We start from the raw sequence: 25145 nt of genomic DNA on the forward strand, positions 1-25145 counted from the left end.
ATGATTTAATTATCCTTCCTTTATTTTTCATGAAGATACATAGTCCAGTCTTCATTGTGTATTTTAATTCCATAATTTGATACCAATTTTTTTTTTTTATTCTAAAAAACCATTTGCCTGCGGGCGCCAATACTCCCTTTCCAATTTAATTTTCAAAATATGAATCGATTTTATATTTGTTTAGAAAACTTTTAAACTTAATAAGCCACTTGCCACTAAAAAACATAATTTTATCACGATTTAATTGTCCTTCTTTTATTTTTCTTGAAAATACATAGTGCAGTCTTTTATTGTGTATTCCAAGACTATATTTTTTTCGAAATTTCTTTTTTGATTGTTAAAAATCATTTGCCTGCGGTCGGCAATACCCCCTTTCCATTTTTATTTTCAAAATATAGCTCTAGTTTATTTTTTGGATACAATTTTTAAACTTTATTAGCCACTTGCCACTAAAAAACATAATTTTATCACGATTTAATTATCCTTCATATTTTATTTCATTTATTATTCTTGAAAATACATATTGCAGTCTTCATTGTATATTCAAAGGCCATAATTTTTTCGAAATTTCTTTTTTGATTCTAAAAACTCATTTGCCTGCGGGCGCCAATACCCCCTTTCCATTTTTATTTTCAAAAAAAAGCTCTAGTTTATTTTTGTGGACACAGTTTTTAAACTTTACAAGCAACTTGCCTCTAAAAAACATAATTTAATCATGATTTAATTATCCTTCCTTTATTTTTCATGAAGATACATAGTCCAGTCTTCATTGTGTATTTTAATTCCATAATTTGATACCAATTTTTTTTTTTATTCTAAAAAACCATTTGCCTGCGGGCGCCAATACTCCCTTTCCAATTTAATTTTCAAAATATGAATCGATTTTATATTTGTTTAGAAAACTTTTAAACTTAATAAGCCACTTGCCACTAAAAAACATAATTTTATCACGATTTAATTGTCCTTCTTTTATTTTTCTTGAAAATACATAGTGCAGTCTTTTATTGTGTATTCCAAGACTATATTTTTTTCGAAATTTCTTTTTTGATTGTTAAAAATCATTTGCCTGCGGTCGGCAATACCCCCTTTCCATTTTTATTTTCAAAATATAGCTCTAGTTTATTTTTTGGATACAATTTTTAAACTTTATTAGCCACTTGCCACTAAAAAACATAATTTTATCACGATTTAATTATCCTTCATATTTTATTTCATTTATTATTCTTGAAAATACATATTGCAGTCTTCATTGTATATTCAAAGGCCATAATTTTTTCGAAATTTCTTTTTTGATTCTAAAAACTCATTTGCCTACGGGCGCCAATACCCCCTATCCATTTTTATTTTCAAAATATAGCTCTAGTTTATTTTTGTGGACACAATTTTTAAACTTTATTAGCCACATGCCACTAAAAAAAAAATTTTATCACGAATTAATTATCCTTCTTTTATTTTTTTTGAAAATACAAAGTGCAGTCTTTTATTGTGTATTCCAAGACTATAATTTTTTCCAAATTTCTTTTTTGATTGTTAAAAATCATTTGCCTGCGGGTGGCAATACCCCCTTTCCATTTTTATTTTCAAAAAAAAGCTCTAGTTTATTTTTGTGGATATAATTTTTAAACTTTATTAGCCACTTGCCAGTAAAAAACATAATTTTATTACGATTTAATTATCCATCTTTTATTTTTCATGAAGATACATAGTGCAGTCTTCATTGTGTATTTTAATTCCATAATTTGATACCAAATTTTTTTTTTTATTTTAAAAAATCATTTGCCTGCGGGCGCCAATACTCCCTTTCCAATTTAATTTTCAAAATATGAATCGATTTTATATTTGTTTAGAAAACTTTTAAACTTAATAAGCCACTTGCCACTAAAAAACATAATTTTATCACGATTTAATTGTCCTTCTTTTATTTTTCTTGAAAATACATAGTGCAGTCTTTTATTGTGTATTCCAAGACTATATTTTTTTCGAAATTTCTTTTTTGATTGTTAAAAATCATTTGCCTGCGGTCGGCAATACCCCCTTTCCATTTTTATTTTCAAAATATAGTTCTAGTTTATTTTTTGGATACAATTTTTAAACTTTATTAGCCACTTGCCACTAAAAAACATAATTTTATCATGATTAAATTATCCATCATATATTATTTCATTATTAACATTATTAGCCACTTGCCACTAAAAAACATAAATTTATCACGATTTAATTATCCTTCTTTTATGTTTCTTGAAAATGTATAGTGCAGTCTTTTAATGTGTATTCAAAGACTATAATTTTTTCCAAATTTCTTTTTTGATTGTTAAAAATCATTTGCCTGCGGTCGGCAATACCCCCTTTCCATTTTTATTTTCAAAATATAGCTCTAGTTTATTTTTTGGATACAATTTTTAAACTTTATTAGCCACTTGCCACTAAAAAACATAATTTTATCACGATTTAATTATCCTTCATATTTTATTTCATTTATTATTCTTGAAAATACATATTGCAGTCTTCATTGTATATTCAAAGGCCATAATTTTTTCGAAATTTCTTTTTTGATTCTAAAAACTAATTTGCCTACGGGCGCCAATACCCCCTATCCATTTTTATTTTCAAAATATAGCTCTAGTTTATTTTTGTGGACACAATTTTTAAACTTTATTAGCCACATGCCACTAAAAAAAAAATTTTATCACGAATTAATTATCCTTCTTTTATTTTTTTTGAAAATACAAAGTGCAGTCTTTTATTGTGTATTCCAAGACTATAATTTTTTCCAAATTTCTTTTTTGATTGTTAAAAATCATTTGCCTGCGGGTGGCAATACCCCCTTTCCATTTTTATTTTCAAAAAAAAGCTCTAGTTTATTTTTGTGGATATAATTTTTAAACTTTATTAGCCACTTGCCAGTAAAAAACATAATTTTAATACGATTTAATTATCCATCTTTTATTTTTCATGAAGATACATAGTGCAGTCTTCATTGTGTATTTTAATTCCATAATTTGATACCAAATTTTTTTTTTTATTTTAAAAAATCATTTGCCTGCGGGCGCCAATACTCCCTTTCCAATTTAATTTTCAAAATATGAATCGATTTTATATTTGTTTAGAAAACTTTTAAACTTAATAAGCCACTTGCCACTAAAAAACATAATTTTATCACGATTTAATTGTCCTTCTTTTATTTTTCTTGAAAATACATAGTGCAGTCTTTTATTGTGTATTCCAAGACTATATTTTTTTCGAAATTTCTTTTTTGATTGTTAAAAATCATTTGCCTGCGGTCGGCAATACCCCCTTTCCATTTTTATTTTCAAAATATAGTTCTAGTTTATTTTTTGGATACAATTTTTAAACTTTATTAGCCACTTGCCACTAAAAAACATAATTTTATCATGATTAAATTATCCATCATATATTATTTCATTATTAACATTATTAGCCACTTGCCACTAAAAAACATAAATTTATCACGATTTAATTATCCTTCTTTTATTTTTCTTGAAAATATATAGTGCAGTCTTTTAATGTGTATTCAAAGACTATAATTTTTTCCAAATTTCCTTTTTTGATTGTTAAAAATCATTTGCCTGCGGGCGCCAATACTCCCTTTCCAATTTAATTTTCAAAATATGAATCGATTTTATATTTGTTTAGAAAACTTTTAAACTTAATAAGCCACTTGCCACTAAAAAACATAATTTTATCACGATTTAATTATCCTTCTTTTATTTTTCTTGAAAATGTATAGTGCAGTATTTTATTGTGTATTCCAAGACTATAATTTTTTCCAAATTTCTTTTTTGATCCTTAAAAATCTTTTGCCTGCGGGTGCCGATACCCCATTTCCATTTTTATTTTCAAAATATAGCTCTAGTTTATTTTTGTGGATACAATTTTTAAACTTTATTATCCAATTTCCACTAAAATTCATAATTTTATCATGATTAAATTATCCTTCATATTTTATTTCTTTTATTTTTCTTGAAAATACATAGTGCAGTCTTTTATTGTGTATTCCAAGACTATAATTTTTTCCAAATTTCTTTTTTGATTGTTAAGAGGACGCCACACCGAAAGCGAAACGTATACAATGACCGAGAGAACGCGCTGTTAGGTGTTTTCGCGATGCGCAAGCACGCGACGTTTAAGCCGCGCCCACCACTCATCGTCGGCTGCCGGCCGACGATTGTGCTTATTCGGAGCGGTGATTATTATATTCTCAACCTTCGTCTGTGGAGGATCGCGTAAATATAAAATGCATAGGTACACGTTACACGTACATTATGCCGCATTGCCGCCGTAATATTTTTAATAATCGCGCGTACTTACGCGACCTGTATTTATTGCATTTTTAGATACTTACTCAATAATAAATATATACAATATACTAATACAGTAAATAATATCTAATTTATAACAGTAACCTTTTTAGTAAGTAAATAAGGTAATATTTAATTGAATATATTATTTTACGTTATACTGCTACCATATAGGTATACTTTTTAAACGACAGTTTTTGGGTATTTTTTTAAACATAATACAGTAGCACTTATCAAAGCTATCTATTATTATTTATAAGATCCTAAGTTTTTACAAAGATACGATTCAGATATGAATTTGATAATAAAGAAAATAATAGTTACTGTTTAGGTTTTTCTACCATATTATTTATCCAAAACTCTTTATCAAACTTTAGTATTTGGTAAAAGTTTTAAGCTTCTACAACTAGTATAGGTACTTACCTATTATTTTAATTATAACAAAATTCAAAATTGTATTTTTGATTTCGTGAAAATAAAACTTCAGCCATTCGTAACATTTTTAAATGGTATTACCCTCGTATTTTTTAGTAATTATTGTAAACAGAATTTATGGACAATCTTGTACCTATTCAATTTTCAAATCTTAGCTATAGATATGAACTTTTTCCTACATTTTTACTACAAAATAATTTCCAAATATTCGTGAATTTGAACCTCCCCAATGTACAAACGATATTCACTTTCCCATCAAACAAGATACTGATGTCGAAAATCGAAGCATTATTTCGACTACTTATCATGTACCTATCGTGTTATGCCGCATAAATGTACGTGTCCGCACGCCGTATTCACGAGAGAGGCACATTATTATGCTACCGACGGTTGTTTTTGTAACATAAATTCAGTTTATTATGAGAATGTGATATTTTTAATGAGTAAATTAATATGTATAAAGATTTTAATTAGAAGGATACCTAATAATAGTATAGGTATTTACAATATAATGTATTATATTACATAGTATACTTGGTCTATTTAGGTATATAGGTACATTTATATACTATTTAAATTGTTAGTCACTTGTTTATTTTTTCTTTTATATAAGTGGGTTCTCTTATGTCTGATATAAGAAGTCTTTTCCCATATAGCGGATCAACAATTTCTGGTAAAATACACTCTGTATAAAACCTAAAAAACATACATTCATAATTTATTCATTATACAAATATATTTAACTCGATAAAACTTTAAATTCCTTACAAATTCAACTTTTTGACCATTTTTTCTTCCCAAAATGTTTTATCGTAATAAATATGTTCTACACTTGTCCATTTTTTAGTATAAACAACAAAATAACAAACATTTCTACGTGTTATATGAAGTTGACCCATAACTTGATAATAGTATTGATGATCATTTTTAAGAACCGCCGCTAGGTGCGCCAGTAGACGGTGCAATCGGTGCATAGAACTATACATTTTTTTCGGAAACCCTTCTACATATTTCAAATGCTACGAAGTCTTCAACGATCGTAGACTCATAAAAAATATACTCTTAGAAAGGCCATAATTTTTACTATGTTTTGTTGGAAACCGATTTCTGAAAATTGTATTAACAAGCAAGCATTACGGCATAACAAAAGATCGTTTTATAAAAACTAATTTGCTTATATTTTAGAAAATAAATTACATTTCAAATATCTGATTCCAACAAAACATAGTAAAAACTATCACCTTTCAAACAGTGTATTACTTATGGGTCTACGACCATTATTGACTTCGTAGCATTTGAAATACGAATGCATTATTTTTGATGCAGAAAGACGGGTGTGGCGTCCTCTTAAAAATCATTTGCCTGCGGGCGCCAATACCCCCTTTCCATTTTTATTTTCAAAATATAGCTCTAGTTTATTTTTGTGGATACAATTTTTAAACTTTATCATCCAATTTCCACTAAAAATCATAATTTTATCATGATTAAATTATCCTTCATATTTTAATTCATTTATTTTTCTTGAAAATACATAGTGCAGTATTTTATTGTGTATTCCAAGACTATAATTTTTTCCAAATTTCTTTTTTGATTGTTAAAAATCATTTGCCTGCGGGCGGCAATACCCTCTTTTCATTTTTAATTTCAAAATATAGCTCTAGTTTATTTTTGTGGATACAATTTTTAAACTTTATTATCCAATTTCCACTAAAAATCATAATTTTATCATGATTAAATTATCCTTCATATTTTATTTATTTTATTTTTCTTGAAAATACATAGTGCAGTCTTTTATTGTGTATTCCAAGACTATAATTTTTTCCAAATTTCTTTTTTGATTGTTAAAAATCATTTGCCTGCGGGCGCCAATACCCCCTTTCCATTTTTATTTTCAAAATATAGCTCTAATTTATTTTTGTGGACACAATTTTTAAAATTTATAAGTCAATTGCCACTAAAAAACATAATTTTTTCACGATTTAATTATCCTTCTTTTATTTTTCTTGAAAATATATAGTGCAGTCTATTAATGTGTATTCAAAGACTATAATTTTTTCCGAATTTCTTTTTTGATTGTTAAAAATCATTTGCCTGCGGGCGCCAATACTCCCTTTCCAATTTAATTTTCAAAATATGAATCGATTTTATATTTGTTTAGAAAACTTTTAAACTTAATAAGCCACTTGCCACTAAAAAACATAATTTTATCACGATTTAATTATCCTTCTTTTATTTTTCTTGAAAATGTATAGTGCAGTATTTTATTGTGTATTCCAAGACTATAATTTTTTCCAAATTTCTTTTTTGATCCTTAAAAATCTTTTGCCTGCGGGTGCCGATACCCCATTTCCATTTTTATTTTCAAAATATAGCTCTAGTTTATTTTTGTGGATACAATTTTTAAACTTTATTATCCAATTTCCACTAAAATTCATAATTTTATCATGATTAAATTATCCTTCATATTTTATTTCTTTTATTTTTCTTGAAAATACATAGTGCAGTCTTTTATTGTGTATTCCAAGACTATAATTTTTTACAAATTTCTTTTTTGATTGTTAAAAATCATTTGCCTGCGGGCGCCAATACCCCCTTTCCATTTTTATTTTCAAAATATAGCTCTAGTTTATTTTTGTGTATACAATTTTTAAACTTTATTATCCAATTTCCACTAAAAATCATAATTTTATCATGATTAAATTATCCTTCATATTTTATTTATTTTATTTTTCTTGAAAATACATAGTGCAGTCTTTTATTGTGTATTCCAAGACTATAATTTTTTCCAAATTTCTTTTTTGATTGTTAAAAATCATTTGCCTGCGGGCGCCAATACCCCCTTTCCATTTTTATTTACAAAATATAGCTCTAATTTATTTTTGTGGACACAATTTTTAAAATTTATAAGTCAATTGCCACTAAAAAACATAATTTTTTCACGATTTAATTATCCTTCTTTTATTTTTCTTGAAAATATATAGTGCAGTCTATTAATGTGTATTCAAAGACTATAATTTTTTCCGAATTTCTTTTTTGATTGTTAAAAATCATTTGCCTGCGGGCGCCAATACTCCCTTTCCAATTTAATTTTCAAAATATGAATCGATTTTATATTTGTTTAGAAAACTTTTAAACTTAATAAGCCACTTGCCACTAAAAAACATAATTTTATCACGATTTAATTATCCTTCTTTTATTTTTCTTGAAAATGTATAGTGCAGTATTTTATTGTGTATTCCAAGACTATAATTTTTTCCAAATTTCTTTTTTGATCCTTAAAAATCTTTTGCCTGCGGGTGCCGATACCCCATTTCCATTTTTATTTTCAAAATATAGCTCTAGTTTATTTTTGTGGATACAATTTTTAAACTTTATTATCCAATTTCCACTAAAATTCATAATTTTATCATGATTAAATTATCCTTCATATTTTATTTCTTTTATTTTTCTTGAAAATACATAGTGCAGTCTTTTATTGTGTATTCCAAGACTATAATTTTTTACAAATTTCTTTTTTGATTGTTAAAAATCATTTGCCTGCGGGCGCCAATACCCCCTTTCCATTTTTATTTTCAAAATATAGCTCTAGTTTATTTTTGTGTATACAATTTTTAAACTTTATTATCCAATTTCCACTAAAAATCATAATTTTATCATGATTAAATTATCCTTCATATTTTATTTATTTTATTTTTCTTGAAAATACATAGTGCAGTCTTTTATTGTGTATTCCAAGACTATAATTTTTTCCAAATTTCTTTTTTGATTGTTAAAAATCATTTGCCTGCGGGCGCCAATACCCCCTTTCCATTTTTATTTTCAAAATATATCTCTAATTTATTTTTGTGGACACAATTTTTAAAATTTATAAGTCAATTGCCACTAAAAAACATAATTTTTTCACGATTTAATTATCCTTCTTTTATTTTTCTTGAAAATATATAGTGCAGTCTATTAATGTGTATTCAAAGACTATAATTTTTTCCGAATTTCTTTTTTGATTGTTAAAAATCATTTGCCTGCGGGCGCCAATACTCCCTTTCCAATTTAATTTTCAAAATATGAATCGATTTTATATTTGTTTAGAAAACTTTTAAACTTAATAAGCCACTTGCCACTAAAAAACATAAATTTATCACGATTTAATTATCCTTCTTTTATTTTTCTTGAAAATACATAGTGCAGTCTTTTATTGCGTATTCCAAGACTATAATTTTTTCCAAATTTCTTTTTTGATCCTTAAAAATCTTTTGCCTGCGGGTGCCGATACCCCATTTCCATTTTTATTTTCAAAATATAGCTCTAGTTTATTTTTGTGGATACAATTTTTAAACTTTATTATCCAATTTCCACTAAAATTCATAATTTTATCAAGATTAAATTATCCTTCATATTTTATTTCTTTTATTTTTCTTGAAAATACATAGTGCAGTCTTTTATTGTGTAAAAATCTTTTGCCTGCGGGTGCCGATACCCCATTTCCATTTTTATTTTCAAAATATAGCTCTAGTTTATTTTTGTGGATACAATTTTTAAACTTTATTAGCCACTTGCCACTAAAAAACATAATTTTATCACGATTTAATTATCCTTCTTTTATTTTTCTTGAAAATACATAGTGCAGTCTTTTATTGTGTATTCCAAGACTATAATTTTTTCCAAATTTCTTTTTTGATTGTTAAAAATCATTTGCCTGCGGGCGCCAATACGCCCTTTCCATTTTTATTTTCAAAATATAGCTCTAGTGTATTTTTGTGGACACAATTTTTAAACTTTATGAGCCACTTGCCACTAAAAAACATAATTTTATCATGATTTAATTATTCTTCTTTTTTTTCTTGAGAATACATAGTGCAGTCTTCATTGTGTATTTTAATACCATAATTTGATACCAATTTTTTTTTTTTTATTATTCTAAAAAATCATTTGCCTAAGGGCGCCAATACTCCCTTTCCAATTCAGTTTTCAAACTATGGATCGATTTTATATTTGTTTAGAAAACTTTTAAACTTAATAAGCCACTTGCCACTAATAAGATATACATATACCCACCTGATTTCGTAAAAATTTAAAATTCAAACGCACTTAAAATTTTTTCTAGAATGTTACTTCGAGTTGTCTCTATAGCTACTTGAAGGAAAACTTATGGAGAACTTAGTGTTGTATTTTTAATCCATAGTTATAAACGCAAAAAATTTTATGATTTTTCAACTTCAAAATTACTTGCAAATTTTCGCGTTTTCGACAGATTTCGTAAAAATTTGAACTATAAAAGCTTATTAAAAAAAATTGTGACTTACGATTTTTAATTTTTTTTAGCTACAATAAGAATAACTCGTAAGGAAACTTGTTTAACTTGTTTTCAAGTTTTTTTGGTCGTCCAACATTTTTTTACCGACACTTCAAAAAAAAATTCTCAAAAAAAGTGTAAATTTCAGTGGTCTATAAATAACTCAAAAAAAGTCAAAAATTTTTGAAAATTAAACTGTATATAGAGAACACTAACATAAACATTTGGTGAAAATTTCATGTATTAGTATAAGTATATAAGTTTAAGTGATTATTTTTTGAATTACAACCATATAAAAAAATCGATTTGGTCGAAAACTGATTTTGCGTAAAAATTCCCGTTTTTCTGTTTTTTAGGGGGTATTGGCGCCCGCAGGCAAATGATTTTTAACAATCAAAAAAGAAATTTCGAAAAAATTATGGCCTTTGAATATACAATGAAGACTGCACTACGTATTTTCAAGAATAATAAATGAAATAAAAGATGAAGGATAATTTAACCATGATAAAATTATGTTTTTTAGTGGCAAGTGGCTATTAAAGCTTAAAAATTGTGTCCGCAAAAATAAACTAGAGTTATATTTTGAAAATAAAAATAGAAAGGGGGTATTGGCAGACGGAGGCAAATGATTTTTTAGAATCAAAAAAGAAATTTCGAAAAAATTATGGCGTTTGAATATACAATGAAAACTGCAATATGTATTTTCAAGAATAATAAATGAGATAAAATATCAAGGATAATATAATCATGATAAAATTATGTTTTTTAGTGGCAAGTGGCTATTAAAGCTTAAAAATTGTGTCCGCAAAAATAAACTAGAGTTATATTTTGAAAATAAAAATGGAAAGGGGGTATGGGCGCCCGCAGGCAAATTACTTTTTAGAATAAAAAGAAAAAAATTGGTATCAAATTATGGTATTAAAATATACAAAGAAGACTGCACTATGTATTTTCAAGAAAAATAAAATAAGGATAATTAAATCGTGATAAAATTATGTTTTTTAGTAGCAAGTGGCCAATAAAGTAAATAAAGAAATAATATATGAAGGATAATTTAATCATGATATAATTATGTTTTTTAGAGGCATGTTGCTTGTAAAGTTTAAAAATTATGACCACAAAAATAAACTAGAGCTATATTTTGAAAATAAAAATGGAAAGGGGGTATTGGCAGACACAGGCAAATGATTTTTTAGAATCAAAAAAGAAATTTCGAAAAAATTATGGCGTGTGAATATACAATGAAAACTGCAATATGTATTTTCAAGAATAATAAATGAGATAAAATATCAAGGATAATATAATCATGATAAAATTATGTTTTTTAGTGGCAAGTGGCTTATTAAGTTTAAAAGTTTTCTAAACAAATATAAAATCGATCCATATTTTGAAAATTAAATTGGTAAGGGAGTATTGCCGGCCGCAGGCAAATGATTTTTTGGAATAAAAAAAAAAAAAATGGGTATCAAATTATGGTATTAAAATACACAATGAAGACTGCACTATGTATTCTCAAGAAAAAAAAGAAGAAGAATTAAATCATGATAAAATTATGTTTTTCAGAGGCAAGTGGCTTGTACAGTTCAAAATTTGTGTCCACAAAAATAAACAAGAGATATATTTGTAAAATAAAAATGGAAAGAGGGTATTGGCGCCCGCAGACAAATGAATTTTAACTATCAAAAACGAAATTTGGAACAAATTATAGTCTTGGAATACACAATTAAAGACTGCACTATGTATTTTCAAGAAAAATAAAAGAAGGATAATGAAATCGTGATAAAATTATGTTTTTTAGTGGCAAGTGGCTTGTAAAGTTCAAAATTTGTGTCCACAAAAATAAACAAGAGATATATTTGTAAAATAAAAATGGAAAGAGGGTATTGGCGCCCACAGACAAATGAATTTTAACTATCAAAAACGAAATTTGGAACAAATTATAGTCTTGGAATACACAATTAAAGACTGCACTATGTATTTTCAAGAAAAATAAAAGAAGGATAATTAAATCGTGATAAAATTATGTTTTTTAGTGGCAATTGGCTAATAATGTTTAAAAATTATGTCCACAATAATAAATTAGAGCTATATTTTGAAAATAAAAATGGAAAGGGGGTAATGGCGCCCGCAGGCAAAAGATTTTTAAGGATCAAAAAAGAAATTTCGAAAAAATTATGGCCTTTGAATATACAATGAAGACTGCACTATGTATTTTCAAGAATAATATAATATGAAATAAAATATGAAGGATAATTTAATCATGATAAAATTATGTTTTTTAGTGGCAAGTGGCTAATAAAGTTTAAAAATTATGTCCACAAAAATAAACTAGAGCTATATTTTGAAAAAACAAAATGGAAAGGGGGTATGGGTGCCCGCAGGCAAATGATTTTTTAGAATAAAAAAAAAAAAAAATTGGTATCAAATTATGGCATTAAAATACACAAAGAAGACTGCACTATGTATTTTCAAGAAAAATAAAATAAGGATAATTAAATCGTGATAAAATTATGTTTTTTAGTAGCAAGTGGCCAATAAAGTAAATAAAGAAATAATATATGAAGGATAATTTAATCATGATATAATTATGTTTTTTAGAGGCATGTTGCTTGTAAAGTTTAAAAATTATGACCACAAAAATAAACTAGAGCTATATTTTGAAAATAAAAATGGAAAGGGGGTATTGGCGCCCGCAGGCAAAAGATTTTTAAGGATCAAAAAAGAAATTTAGAAAAAAATTATAGTCTTGGAATACACAATAAAAGACTGCAGTATATAATTTCAAGAAAAATAAAAGAAGGATAATTAATTCGTGATAAAATTATGTTTTATAGTGGCAAGTGGCTAATATAGTTAATACAGAAATAATATATGAAGGATAATTTAATCATGATAAAATTATGTTTTTTAGGGGCAAGTGGCTTATGAAGTTTAAAAATTGTGTCCACAAAAATAAACTAGAGTTATATTTTGAAAATAAAAATGGAAAGGGGGTATTGGCGCCCGCAGGCAAAAGATTTTTAAGGATCAAAAAAGAAATTTAGAAAAAAATTATAGTCTTGGAATACACAATAAAAGACTGCACTATGTATTTTCAAGAAAAATAAAAGAAGGATAATTAAATCGTGATAAAATTATGTTTTTTAGTGGCAATTGGCTAATAATGTTTAAAAATTATGTCCACAATAAAAAACTAGAGTTATATTTTGAAAATAAAAATGGAAAGGGGGTATTGGCGCCCGCAGGCAAATGATTTTTAACAATCAAAAAAGAAATTTAGAAAAAATTATGGCCTTTGAATATACAATAAAATACTGCAGTATATAATTTCAAGAAAAATAAAAGAAGGATAATTAATTCGTGATAAAATTATGTTTTATAGTGGCAAGTGGCTAATATAGTTAATACAGAAATAATATATGAAGGATAATTTAATCATGATAAAATTATGTTTTTTAGAGGCAAGTTGCTTGTAAAGTTTAAAATTTGTGTCCACAAAAATCAACAAGAGATATATTTGTAAAATAAAAATGGAAAGAGGGTATTGGCTCCCGCAGGCAAATAAATTTTAACATTTAAAAAAGAAATTTGGAAAAAATTATAGTCTTGGAATACAGAATTAAAGACTGCACTACCTATGTATTTTCAAGAAAAATAAAATAAGGATAATTAAATCGTGATAAAATTATGTTTTTTAGTAGCAAGTGGCCAATAACGTTAATAAAGAAATAATATATGAAGGATAATTAAATCGTGATAAAATTATGTTTTTTAGTGGCAAGTGGCTTATGAAGTTTAAAAATTGTGTCCACAAAAATAAACTAGAGTTATATTTTGAAAATAAAAATGGAAAGGGGGTATTGGCGCCCGCAGGCAAAAGATTTTTAAGGATCAAAAAAGAAATTTGGAAAAAATTATAGTCTTGGAATACACAATAAATGACTGCACTATGTATTTTCAAGAAAAATAAAAGAAGGATAATTAAATCGTGATAAAATTATGTTTTTTAGTGGCAATTGGCTAATAATGTTTAAAAATTATGTCCACAATAATAAATTAGAGCTATATTTTGAAAATAAAAATGGAAAGGGGGTATTGGCGCCCGCAGGCAAAAGATTTTTAAGGATCAAAAAAGAAATTTCGAAAAAATTATGGCCTTTGAATATACAATGAAGACTGCACTATGTATTTTCAAGAATAATATATGAAATAAAATATGAAGGATAATTTAATCATGATAAAATTATGTTTTTTAGTGACAAGTGGCTAATAAAGTTTAAAAATGATGTCCACAAAAATAAACTAGAGCTATATTTTGAAAAAAAAAATGGAAAGGGGGTATGGGCGCCCGCAGGCAAATTACTTTTTAGAATAAAAAAAAAAAAATTGGTATCAAACTATGGTATTAAAATATACAAAGAAGACTTCACTATGTATTTTCAAGAAAAATAAAATAAGGATAATTAAATCGTGATAAAATATTATGTTTTTTAGTAGCAAGTGGCCAATAAAGTAAATAAAGAAATAATATATGAAGGATAATTTAATCATGATAAATTATGTTTTTTAGAGGCATGTTGCTTGTAATGTTTAAAAATTATGACCACAAAAATAAACTAGAAATATATTTTGAAAATAAAAATGGAAAGGGGGTATTGGCGCCCGCAGCAAAAGATTTTTAAGGATCAAAAAAGAAATTTCGAAAAAATTATGGCCTTTGAATATACAATGAAAACTGCAATATGTATTTCAAGAATAATAAATGAAATAAAATATCAAGGATAATTAAATCGTGATAAAATTATGTTTTTTAGGGGCAAGTGGCTTATGAAGTTTAAAAATTGTGTCCACAAAAATAAACTAGAGTTATATTTTGAAAATAAAAATGGAAAGGGGGTATTGGCGCCCGCAGGCAAAAGATTTTTAAGGATCAAAAAAGAAATTTAGAAAAAAATTATAGTCTTGGAATACACAATAAAAGACTGCACTATGTATTTTCAAGAAAAATAAAAGAAGGATAATTAAATCGTGATAAAATTATGTTTTTTAGTGGCAATTGGCTAATAATGTTTAAAAATTATGTCCACAATAAAAAACTAGAGTTATATTTTGAAAATAAAAATGGAAAGGGGGTATTGGCGCCCGCAGGCAAATGATTTTTAACAATCAAAAAAGAAATTTAGAAAAAATTATGGCCTTTGAATATACAATAAAATACTGCAGTATATAATTTCAAGAAAAATAAAAGAAGGATAATTAATTCGTGATAAAATTATGTTTTATAGTGGCAAGTGGCTAATATAGTTAATACAGAAATAATATATGAAGGATAATTTAATCATGATAAAATTATGTTTTTTAGAGGCAAGTTGCTTGTAAAGTTTAAAATTTGTGTCCACAAAAATCAACAAGAGATATATTTGTAAAATAAAAATGGAAAGAGGGTATTGGCTCCCGCAGGCAAATAAATTTTAACATTTAAAAAAGAAATTTGGAAAAAATTATAGTCTTGGAATACAGAATTAAAGACTGCACTACCTATGTATTTTCAAGAAAAATAAAATAAGGATAATTAAATCGTGATAAAATTATGTTTTTTAGTAGCAAGTGGCCAATAACGTTAATAAAGAAATAATATATGAAGGATAATTAAATCGTGATAAAATTATGTTTTTTAGTGGCAAGTGGCTTATGAAGTTTAAAAATTGTGTCCACAAAAATAAACTAGAGTTATATTTTGAAAATAAAAATGGAAAGGGGGTATTGGCGCCCACAGGCAAAAGATTTTTATGGATCAAAAAAGAAATTTCGAAAAAATTATGGCCTTTGAATATACAATGAAGACTGCACTACGTATTTTCAAGAATAATAAATGAAATAAAAGATGAAGGATAATTTAACCATGATAAAATTATGTTTTTTAGTGGCAAGTGGCTTATTAAGTTTAAAAGTTTTCTAAACAAATATAAAATCGATCCATATTTTGAAAATTAAATTGGTAAGGGAGTATTGCCGGCCGCAGGCAAATGATTTTTTGGAATAAAAAAAAAAAAAAATGGGTATCAAATTATGGTATTAAAATACACAATGAAGACTGCACTATGTATTCTCAAGAAAAAAAAGAAGAATAATTAAATCATGATACAATTATGTTTTTCAGAGGCAAGTGGCTTGTAAAGTTCAAAATTTGTGTCCTCAAAAATAAACAAGAGATGTAGTTGTAAAATAAAAATGGAAAGAGGGTATTGGCGCCCGCAGACAAATGAATTTTAACTATCAAAAACGAAATTTGGAACAAATTATAGTCTTGGAATACACAATTAAAGACTGCACTATGTATTTTCAAGAAAAATAAAAGAAGGATAATGAAATCGTGATAAAATTATGTTTTTTAGTGGCAAGTGGCTTATGAAGTTTAAAAATTGTGTCCACAAAAATAAACTAGAGTTATATTTTGAAAATAAAAATGGAAAGGGGGTATTGGCGCCCGCAGGCAAAAGATTTTTAAGGATCAAAAAAGAAATTTGGAAAAAATTATAGTCTTGGAATACACAATAAATGACTGCACTATGTATTTTCAAGAAAAATAAAAGAAGGATAATTAAATCGTGATAAAATTATGTTTTTTAGTGGCAATTGGCTAATAATGTTTAAAAATTATGTCCACAATAATAAATTAGAGCTATATTTTGAAAATAAAAATGGAAAGGGGGTATTGGCGCCCGCAGGCAAAAGATTTTTAAGGATCAAAAAAGAAATTTCGAAAAAATTATGGCCTTTGAATATACAATGAAGACTGCACTATGTATTTTCAAGAATAATATATGAAATAAAATATGAAGGATAATTTAATCATGATAAAATTATGTTTTTTAGTGACAAGTGGCTAATAAAGTTTAAAAATGATGTCCACAAAAATAAACTAGAGCTATATTTTGAAAAAAAAAATGGAAAGGGGGTATGGGCGCCCGCAGGCAAATTACTTTTTAGAATAAAAAAAAAAAAATTGGTATCAAACTATGGTATTAAAATATACAAAGAAGACTTCACTATGTATTTTCAAGAAAAATAAAATAAGGATAATTAAATCGTGATAAAATATTATGTTTTTTAGTAGCAAGTGGCCAATAAAGTAAATAAAGAAATAATATATGAAGGATAATTTAATCATGATAAATTATGTTTTTTAGAGGCATGTTGCTTGTAATGTTTAAAAATTATGACCACAAAAATAAACTAGAAATATATTTTGAAAATAAAAATGGAAAGGGGGTATTGGCGCCCGCAGCAAAAGATTTTTAAGGATCAAAAAAGAAATTTCGAAAAAATTATGGCCTTTGAATATACAATGAAAACTGCAATATGTATTTCAAGAATAATAAATGAAATAAAATATCAAGGATAATTAAATCGTGATAAAATTATGTTTTTTAGGGGCAAGTGGCTTATGAAGTTTAAAAATTGTGTCCACAAAAATAAACTAGAGTTATATTTTGAAAATAAAAATGGAAAGGGGGTATTGGCGCCCGCAGGCAAAAGATTTTTAAGGATCAAAAAAGAAATTTAGAAAAAAATTATAGTCTTGGAATACACAATAAAAGACTGCACTATGTATTTTCAAGAAAAATAAAAGAAGGATAATTAAATCGTGATAAAATTATGTTTTTTAGTGGCAATTGGCTAATAATGTTTAAAAATTATGTCCACAATAATAAACTAGAGTTATATTTTGAAAATAAAAATGGAAAGGGGGTATTGGCGCCCGCAGGCAAATGATTTTTAACAATCAAAAAAGAAATTTAGAAAAAATTATGGCCTTTGAATATACAATAAAATACTGCAGTATATATTTTCAAGAAAAATAAAAGAAGGATAATTAATTCGTGATAAAATTATGTTTTATAGTGGCAAGTGGCTAATATAGTTAATACAGAAATAATATATGAAGGATAATTTAATCATGATAAAATTATGTTTTTTAGAGGCAAGTTGCTTGTAAAGTTTAAAATTTGTGTCCACAAAAATCAACAAGAGATATATTTGTAAAATAAAAATGGAAAGAGGGTATTGGCTCCCGCAGGCAAATAAATTTTAACATTTAAAAAAGAAATTTGGAAAAAATTATAGTCTTGGAATACAGAATTAAAGACTGCACTACCTATGTATTTTCAAGAAAAATAAAATAAGGATAATTAAATCGTGATAAAATTATGTTTTTTAGTAGCAAGTGGCCAATAACGTTAATAAAGAAATAATATATGAAGGATAATTAAATCGTGATAAAATTATGTTTTTTAGTGGCAAGTGGCTTATGAAGTTTAAAAATTGTGTCCACAAAAATAAACTAGAGTTATATTTTGAAAATAAAAATGGAAAGGGGGTATTGGCGCCCACAGGCAAAAGATTTTTATGGATCAAAAAAGAAATTTCGAAAAAATTATGGCCTTTGAATATACAATGAAGACTGCACTACGTATTTTCAAGAATAATAAATGAAATAAAAGATGAAGGATAATTTAACCATGATAAAATTATGTTTTTTAGTGGCAAGTGGCTTATTAAGTTTAAAAGTTTTCTAAACAAATATAAAATCGATCCATATTTTGAAAATTAAATTGGTAAGGGAGTATTGCCGGCCGCAGGCAAATGATTTTTTGGAATAAAAAAAAAAAAAAATGGGTATCAAATTATGGTATTAAAATACACAATGAAGACTGCACTATGTATTCTCAAGAAAAAAAAGAAGAATAATTAAATCATGATACAATTATGTTTTTCAGAGGCAAGTGGCTTGTAAAGTTCAAAATTTGTGTCCTCAAAAATAAACAAGAGATGTAGTTGTAAAATAAAAATGGAAAGAGGGTATTGGCGCCCGCAGACAAATGAATTTTAACTATCAAAAACGAAATTTGGAACAAATTATAGTCTTGGAATACACAATTAAAGACTGCACTATGTATTTTCAAGAAAAATAAAAGAAGGATAATGAAATCGTGATAAAATTATGTTTTTTAGTGGCAAGTGGCTTATGAAGTTTAAAAATTGTGTCCACAAAAATAAACTAGAGTTATATTTTGAAAATAAAAATGGAAAGGGGGTATTGGCGCCCGCAGGCAAATGAATTTTAACTATAAAAAACGAAATTTGGAACAAATTATAGTCTTGGAATACACAATAAAAGACTGCACTATGTATTTTCAAGAAAAATAAAAGAAGGATAATTAAATCGTGATAAAATTATGTTTTTTAGTAGCAAGTGGCTAATAAAGTAAATAAAGAAATAATATATGAAGGATAATTTAATCATGATATAATTATGTTTTTTAGAGGCATGTTGCTTGTAAAGTTTAAAAATTATGACCACAAAAATAAACTAGAGCTATATTTTGAAAATAAAAATGGAGAGGGGGTATTGGCGCCCGCAGCAAAAGATTTTTAAGGATCAAAAAAGAAATTTCGAAAAAATTATGGCCTTTGAATATACAATGAAAACTGCAATATGTATTTCAAGAATAATAAATGAAATAAAATATCAAGGATAATTAAATCGTGATAAAATTATGTTTTTTAGTGGCAAGTGGCTTATGAAGTTTAAAAATTGTGTCCACAAAAATAAACTAGAGTTATATTTTGAAAATAAAAATGGAAAGGGGGTATTGGCGCCCGCAGGCAAAAGATTTTTAAGGAACAAAAAAGAAATTTAGAAAAAAATTATAGTCTTGGAATACACAATAAAAGACTGCACTATGTATTTTCAAGAAAAATAAAAGAAGGATAATTAATTCGTGATAAAATTATGTTTTATAGTGGCAAGTGGCTAATATAGTTAATACAGAAATAATATATGAAGGATAATTTAATCATGATAAAATTATGTTTTTTAGAGGCAAGTTGCTTGTAAAGTTTAAAATTTGTGTCCACAAAAATCAACAATAGATATATTTGTAAAATAAAAATGGAAAGAGGGTATTGGCTCCCGCAGGCAAATAAATTTTAACATTTAAAAAAAAAAGACTGCAATATATATTTTCAAGAAAAATAAAATAAGGATAATTAAATCGTGATAAAATTATGTTTTTTAGTAGCAAGTGGCCAATAACGTTAATAAAGAAATAATATATGAAGGATAATTAAATCGTGATAAAATTATGTTTTTTAGTGGCAAGTGGCTTATGAAGTTTAAAAATTGTGTCCACAAAAATAAACTAGTGTTATATTTTGAAAATAAAAATGGAAAGGGGGTATTGGCGCCCGCAGGCAAAAGATTTTTAAGGATCAAAAAAGAAATTTCGAAAAAATTATGGCCTTTGAATATACAATGAAGACTGCACGACGTATTTTCAAGAATAATAAATGAAATAAAAGATGAAGGATAATTTAACCATGATAAAATTATGTTTTTTAGTGGCAAGTGGCTTATTAAGTTTAAAAGTTTTCTAAACAAATATAAAATCGATCCATTATTTGAAAATTAAATTGGAAAGAGAGTATTGGCGCCCGCAGGCAAATGATTTTTTAGAATAAAAAAAAAAAAAAAAATTGGTATCAAATTATGGTATTAAAATACACAATGAAGACTGCACTATGTATTCTCAAGAAAAATAAGAAGAATAATTAAATCATGATAAAATTATGTTTTTCAGAGGCAAGTGGCTTGTACAGTTTAAAATTTGTGTCCACAAAAATAAACAAGAGATATATTTGTAAAATAAAAATGGAAAGAGGGTATTGGCGCCCGCAGGCAAATGAATTTTAACCATCAAAAACGAACTTTGGAACAAATTATAGTCTTGGAATACACAATTAAAGACTTCACTATGTATTTTCAAGAAAAATAAAAGAAGGATAATTAAATCGTGATAAAATTATGTTTTTTGTGGCAAGTGGCTTATGAAGTTTAAAAATTGTGTCCACAAAAATAAACTAGAGTTTTATTTTGAAAATAAAAATGGAAAGGGGGTATTGGCGCCCGCGGGCAAAAGATTTTTAAGGATCAAAAAAGAAATTTGGAAAAAATTATAGTCTTGGAATACACAATAAAAGACTGCACTATGTATTTTCAAGAATAATAAATGAAATAAAATATGAAGGATAATTTAATCATGATAAAATTATGTTTTTTAGTGGCAAGTGGCTTATTAAGTTTAAAAATTGTGTCCACAAAAATAAACTAGAGTTATATTTTGAAAATAAAAATGGAAAGGGAGTATTGGTGCCCGCAGGCAAATGATTTTTAACAATCAAAAAAAAATTTGGAAAAAATTATAGTCATGGAATACACAATGAAGACTGCACTATGTATTCTCAAGAAAAACAAAAGAAGGAGAGTTAAATCATGATAAAATTATGTTTTTCAGTTGATGAAAATGTTTAAAGAATTTTGAAAATTGTGAACACAAAAATAAACTTGATTTGTTTGTAGTTTGTTGAACAATTTATGATCAGAGGACGCATTATTTACTTTGATTAACATTAGTTCATATGAAATACTGGTATAACACTACTACTTGTATGGCTTTAAAACCGTGATCCAAATTATGTCAATATTAATCAGGTATATATAATATTTTAAGTATTAAGTATTCATTATAAAAGCTAAGAAAAAAGTATGTATAATTAACTAATATATAAGTATAATATTATATTTTAGTATAAATGTAGTATTAATATTTTCCTCGTTGATTTTTAAATATTTTTCATTGTTATGTTGACAATTTCGAATACCTTGTTAGTTAGTAAGAAAGGTTCTATGCAAAGCTCACGACCAGTGATGATAGTCATCTATCATCACTTGAGCTTAACTTACCATTGTGTTAGGTACCTAACCTAAACTAACCTTCTGATGACTTATGTAGGTAACCATCTACTTGTCCGCGGGGAAGGCAGTGCCGTAGCCAGGGTTAGGATTTGAGGAGGGAAGAAGTGTATACAGTACTATACACCCAATACCCCTCGGGAAGGCTGACTACGACACTGGGTTTAATAAGTATCAATCTAAATGATCGTAGAACAATAAATGCTATTTGGGTAACGCGTGACAAACGGATGGTTAACTAGGACACTTTGAATAAAAAGATCCTTAGTTGATTTCCGATATAAGTGTTTACTTATCAAGTTGTTCTATTGATTGTTAACCTCTTAGAAATAGCTCTTATTATTAAGATGTTGAGCCTCTTGAAATATTTTTCCCCCTACTAGAGTTTTAGGACTTCGGTGCAACTGCTTCTTAGATAATATATTACCTATGAATAGAGCCATGCACATTTTTTTGATGTATATAATTTTAAGCACATATTTATATGACGACGAGTGTCTGGCGAGTACCTATACGTGAAGGGAATTGTTGTTAACACATCCATAGTAGTACGTTCTATCAAGTCTGAATCGAAAATTGTCATCTTAACTCGCAAGTATGATTGGATGTAAATTGTACAAGTAATAACTAATAATTATTAAAGATTTATGTGTTTGTATTGTCTCCTGTTGAAGAGAATGAGAGTGCGAAATCCTCATTAAAGCAAAACAACTTTTGTAATATTATTACATAAATTGTGTAATATCTAAATTATTTCCCCCTCCAACACACCAAAATTATAATAGTTATCATGCTTTTCTGGGCCCAAAAACGTCGGGTGGTACCATAATGGTAATTTTATTTTTATTTTTATATGGTACCTAATAAAAACGACTCTAGACACCAAAAATTGAATTATTACGATTTTGAATATTTTTTAAATGAAATGATCTAAAAAAATGTTTAAACAATCTTTTCTACAATAAAATATTATTATTTATTATTTCAACATAAAATTTTGCTGTGTGATTGGTAATCTTTACATCACAGTGTCTGTACATTTTTTATAACAAAGGTCAAGTGTCCAGAAGAAAATTTATCTAAAATATCTCAAATTACATACTTATTGTTAATTATTATTATTAAAAAGTTATAGTATGAAGTATAATATCTCATATAGACTTAAACAATGTACTATTGGTTTCTTAATATTTTTATATACGTTTTTTTTTTTAAACGAATCCTTCGGCAATTATATATCCATATTGCGTGTGTTTGTTTAGAAACACGTGAGTATGTGGGGTAAGGATTCGTCACTAAGAACCCAGGTGGTCACCCATCCAGGAGCTAGTGACGCCAGGCAATGTTTGACCACGGCAAATCACCGCGCCACACCATACCCCAAAATACAGTATACGACTAGTGTGCAGTGCATAAACCAGGCCAGAGGCAATTTTTTTGTTTTCGAGATATCAACTGCATAACCTGATTTTACTGTTTGGTTTTAAACACCTGTAAATAATACGAGATTTCGTCACTAAGAACCCAGGTGGTTGCCCATCCGGGAGCTAGCGACGACAGTCGATGTGGTGACCTTTAGGTCCAAAATTTACTTTTTTAACATATAGAAACCATATCTATTAGATGAGACAATTAGTACTTGTACGTCTATTTTTTATCAAGTTCAAGAATGCTTTTTTATTTTTATAGCTAATAATAACAACAACACGTATGTCACTTAAAATATTGAATACCTAGATAATAAATACATACGTGAACAACAACATTTTTTTTTTTTTTTATTTCTAAAATCTTAACTTTTAAAAATTTCATTAGACTAGTCGAAAAAGTATACGATTAACACTAGTATAGATTCCAACACTCAACTAAAATAATACTTTAAAAATGATTGTATTTCTCAGAAAAATTACCTATCACCAGATCTTATTTCTTCTTAGAGATTTGGATTTATTTTAAAAAATCTAGTAATATAAGTTGTTTTCAATTTCATAATGAAATTCTTTTAACTCTTAATCACCTTCAAAAGTTGTTTTTCTTTTATCTGGACAAATTACTATTACAAACTTTTATTTTAAAACATTTTATGTTTTCTAGAGCAAAGACTTTTTATGCATTTTATATTTTTTTTATTTTTTGTAAGCTTTATTGTATGCTTATTTCTAGGGTAGTAGTAGTACACAGCATATTTAAAAACTTATGTGATAAAATTCTAAATGTTTTAAGTACATATTTTGATAGTTTATCGAAAATCAAGCACTTAGGTAAATATTTTTATGGATCAAAATATAATAATATTAAATATGAAAGAAAAATGAAATTTTTACTAACACTTTATAATTATTTTTTTTTTATATATACAATATATCATGTGTCTCAAATAACAGGGTACACTTTATTGCTCATTAATCTGTAAATATCTTTAATTCTGTTTGTTGGACATTAAACTAGACAAACCAATCATAAATTCCTATATGACTTAAAATTCTTATAAGTAGTCATGTATTTCTTCATTCTTTTTAAATGGAAATCCCTATTTTAAATATCATGAAATTGTCATATAAGGAATGCATCTGATCATACCAATCTAGTATGTTGGACTACAATATAAAAAATTTAATTTTCAATAATTTACAAAATAAATAATGCTATTGTACACTATAAAAAAAACCAAATTTACCGGAGACCAAACCAAAAAACTAAGAAGTATAAATAAAATATAAATAATCACACAGAGATGTTTAGATTCAAATAAAATAAAAATATATTATTACTATATCCTAGTCCAAATGATGACTAATAATAAATAAAATATAATCCAAAGAACATTAAAACATTTTTTATAAATGAATTAAACACAGAGATGTTTAGAATCAAATAAAATAAAAATCTATTCTAACTATATTATAGTCCAAATGATGACTAATGATAAATAAAGATCAAATAAATATATTAATATAATACCAAATAAAATTAAAATTATAGTCAAAGCGTTGAATAATAATAAATAAAATATAATCCAAAGATTAACACATTTTTTATAGAAGAATTAAACACAGAGATGTTTAGATTCAAATAAAATAAAAATATATTATACCTAACTATATTATAGTCCAAATGATGACTAATAATAAATAAAATATAATCCAAAGAAAATTAAAACATTTTTTATAAATTAATTAAGCACAGAGATGTTTAGATTCAAATAAAATAAAAATCTATTATAACTATATTATAGTCCAAATGATGACTAATAATAAATAAAGATCTAATAAATACATTAATATAA

The 25145-nt window shown here is 26.5% G+C and overlaps 2 long non-coding RNA genes across 2 annotated transcripts in view; one reads left to right on the plus strand and one right to left on the minus strand.

Moving 5' to 3' along the window:
- Window positions 1-11818, plus strand: part of LOC149056070 (uncharacterized) — a 34362-nt gene extending 22544 nt beyond the window's left edge. The window contains exon 4 of the long non-coding RNA XR_016191523.1: window positions 11608-11818. This is a non-coding gene — a long non-coding RNA (uncharacterized LOC149056070). The remainder of the gene's footprint in view (window positions 1-11607) is intronic.
- The window catches only part of LOC149056071 (uncharacterized), a 30025-nt gene continuing 10180 nt past the window's right edge, over window positions 5301-25145 (minus strand). Inside the window, exon 4 of the long non-coding RNA XR_016191522.1 lies at window positions 5301-5450. This is a non-coding gene — a long non-coding RNA (uncharacterized LOC149056071). The remainder of the gene's footprint in view (window positions 5451-25145) is intronic.

This window comes from Diuraphis noxia, unplaced genomic scaffold (assembly GCF_037042655.1).
Source record: "Diuraphis noxia isolate RWA-SAM2 unplaced genomic scaffold, SU_Dnox_SAM2 contig0004, whole genome shotgun sequence".
Taxonomy (NCBI): Eukaryota; Metazoa; Arthropoda; class Insecta; order Hemiptera; family Aphididae; genus Diuraphis; species Diuraphis noxia.